This window comes from Echinops telfairi, unplaced genomic scaffold (genome assembly GCF_000313985.2).
Source record: "Echinops telfairi isolate 266 unplaced genomic scaffold, ASM31398v2 ScPeMD7_18;HRSCAF=68, whole genome shotgun sequence".
Lineage (NCBI taxonomy): Eukaryota > Metazoa > Chordata > Mammalia > Afrosoricida > Tenrecidae > Echinops > Echinops telfairi.
Genome location: NW_022103915.1, coordinates 5,788,765 through 5,792,374, shown reverse-complemented (window position 1 = coordinate 5,792,374; position 3,610 = coordinate 5,788,765).

Sequence of the window (3,610 nt, the reverse complement as noted above, 5' to 3'; positions counted from 1 at the left end):
CCAAGCCTGAGGTCCTTCTCCAGGGACGGGCCTCTCCTGACAACACGTCCGTGAGATGAAACGTCCCCCTCCTGGCCCCTAAGGAGCTTTTTGGCCGTGAGTTCTCCCAAGACAGGTCAGGGGGCGCTGTGAGCCACCCCCGTGCTTTCACGGTTCTTCGGCAGGTGGTTTGTAAGCACCTTAGCATGAGGAGGAACGGGATCCACTCATCCTCTTCCTTTTCGTTTTAAAAGCAATGAAGAGGCCCCCGCGGGTCCCTGGAACCTCCCGGGAAGGTGTCCTGGGTCACGCGCGCGGTGGAGCATTGGATGGCTAGCCAAACCCTGGAGTGCTCGGAAGAAGGCCTGGACACCTTCCAAAGACCCCAGCACGGGAAACCCTGCGAGCTCAGTCCCACCCGCACACCCGGGTCCCGAGTGCCGCCAGCACCGGGCCTGTAGCCCCCAAGGAGGTGGAAGGGACCGGGTGACCTTATGAGGCCCATACCGCTGGTGGAGAGACAGAGAAGGTCTGGCGGGTAGGGGGAGGAGCCGTGAGGAACGAAGCTAAGGAGGACTGAGTGTGGGCGCCTGGAGGGGAGCGGGCGCAGCCCCGCCTGCTGTGCACCCACTGCCAGGGGTGCGACCCAGCGCACAGGCCCAGGAAGGGAAACTCCGGGATGGGGGCAGCCGCTTAGCACTGGCTGCCTCAGTTCTCGCGTGGGTAAAACGGGCGTCGGGCAGCCGTTCGGGTGGAACCTGGTGCGTGGTAAGCCCCAGGCCAGCATTGCCGATGGCAGTTATTTCAGCTGCTGTGGCTGTGCTGCTGGGACCTCCCCTCAAGTGGGGAGAGGAGGACCATACTCATGCGCCCACTTTACAGATGAGGAAACTGACCACTAGAGAGAAGGTGGAGGAAGGGGGCGAGTACGGGCTGGGTCTTGGAGCCGCCCAGGTCAGAGAGCGGATGATCGAACCCCTGGAGCAGACGAACGTCACTCATCCATGGGCCCACCTCCCCGAGGCCAGAGCTTCGGTGCAGGATCTGTGACTGTCTTTCTCTCAGACTCATGGCTTGTGTTATGAAGGCGCCATATTGTGAGGGGGCTCGGGTGGGAGTGGTGGCTGGGAGGATGCGTCCATCCGGATGACATGGGATCAATTGAGTGCAGAGACGGGGCCGCTCCCCACCTGCCCAGCAATAGCGGCGAGACCCCCACAAGCGGGCAGCAGGGGCAAACTTCGGCGTGTGCCCCAGGACCGAGTGATGGGGCATGACCCACAAGAGCTGCAGCCAGAGTGTGGCTTACGTTTGGCAAACTGGGGCCACAAAGCAGCAAGGCCGGAGACCTGAGGCTCCAGACACTGTGACATGGAGATTATGGGATGGATTAAAGGAGCCAGGCGGCGGGCGGAGGCCAAGGCAAGGAGACCATGAGACAGAGCAGAGGAGCACAGAGAGACGAGGGGACCATGAGACAGAGCGACAGGCAGGCCTCTGGGTCGGTGGAGGCAGAGAGCAGGAGACCAGGAGCTGAGAGGCTGAGTCCCGGGGGAATGACAGCTGCTGGCTGATTACCCCCCCTGACCCGTGCTCACCTGACCTGCGAACTCCTCTCGAGAATTGTCCTAAATCTCTCACCGTATTTTCTGCGAGTTCTGGGTGGCCATTACAAAGCATTATTGGACCCCGCATAGCTGTAGAATGGCATAGGAGGGATGGTGGGTGCCAGAATAGAGCGAAGAAGGATGGAGGGAGAGGGCATGAGGGACCCCTGCTTTGTGGCAACAAGGGAGCTAGAGGGAGTCCCATACGGCCACCCCCGTGCCAGTTTTCAGGCTGGATTCAGAAGATGACCTGGACAAGGGATAGCATGGCTAACGTCCGATGGATTGTCCCTGAAAGCAGAGGGATGTTTACGTATGTCTTATTGGAAATGCAAAAGGATTTGACTGTGCGGACCAGGATAAATTATGGACAGCCTGGAGAAGATTGGGAATTCCAGAACCCTGGATTGTGCTCACGTGGCAATTTTATGTGGATCAAGAAGCAGTGTGCGAACAGAACAAGGGAATGCTTCTGGTTTAAAGTAAGGAGAGGTTGTATCCTCTCACCACACTTACTCCAGCTGTGTGCTGAGTGAATCATCAGAGAGGCTGGGTTCTATGAAGAAGGGTGTGGCATCAGGATGGGGGGAAGGCTTATTAACAACCTGCGATGTGCCGATGACACAACCTTGCTTGCCGAAAGTGAGGAGGACTTGGTGCCCTTGCTGATGAAGCTCAAAGATTGCCGCCTTCAGTATGAATTATAACTCAATGTAAAGAAGACCAAACTCCTCACGTCTGGACCACTAGTTAAGACCACGATGAATGGAGAAAAAGTTGACGTTGTCGAGGATTTTGTCTTACTTGGATCCACCGTCAGTGCTCACCGTCACGAGATAGAAGGATGTGTTGCATTTGGTCAATCGGATGCACAAGACTTCTTTAGAGTGTTGAAAAGCAGGGATGCTACTCGGAGCAGTAAGGTGCGCCTGACCATAAAAACCACGTGCGTTCAGTTGCCTCCTATGAATGTAGAAATGAAGACACGGAGCTGATGCCTTTGAATTGCGGTGCTGGAGAAGGCCACTGAAAGCACCATCAACTGGGAAAAGGACACCCAGGTCTGTCTTGGAAGAAGTACGGCCACGGGCCTCCTAGACTGCTCCTTAGAGGCAAGGAGTGCAAGGCTTGGTCTATATACTTTGGATATGGTGTCAGGAGAGGCCAGACCCTGGAGCGGTCATCACGCTTGCTAAAGTGGAGGGGCAGCGAAAAAGAGGAAGACCCTCAAGGAGATGGGTCAGCACCGTGGATGCAACAGTGGGCTCCAGTGTGGGGACAGTGGTGAGCTGGCCCAGGCCCATGCAGTGTTTTGTTCTGCTGTGCATTGGGTCCCTATGGGTCAGCACTGATGAGACGGCACCTGACAACCGCAACAGCACGCCAGCGCTTTGCATCCTCTACTTTATCACTTGTCCATCCGTTTGTCGCACTGTGGTGCCGTGTGCATTGCTGGGATGCCGGGATCTTTGTCATTTGGTATTTTCCATGCTGGCAGGTCATTCAAGGTGAACCGTTTCAGAGGAGCTTCCAGACTAAAGGCAGAGTATGACGAAGGACTCTGCTGCCCACTCGGAGGAAGTAGCCACTGAAACCCTTATGCATGGAAGAGAAACATTGTCAGATACGGAAGGCCTAGTGCGTAGAAGCAAACACGGTCAGAGCTGGTGCCCGAGGGTGGGCTCCTGGGTCAGAAGGTACTCAAAATGTGACCGAGCAGCCAAGGTGTAGCAGAGCACCAATGAAACACACAATGTTGGTTCCTGGAGGCTTCCTCGCCCCCTCCCACACACATCCACCCCCACTATCATGACCCCAGTCCTGCCTTCCACTGTGGTCTATACCAGAGCATGTACACAGGTACAGGTAAGAGATAAGAGCTCACAACACACGGAATCCAGGAACAGGAATGGGAGTACTGATACCAAGAGGGTAAAGGGAGAGTGGGGAGAGGAGGGGAGGAAGGGGGCAGAACTCCACACCCCAGGGTGGAGAACAACAGCAGTCGGTGTAAGATATGAAAA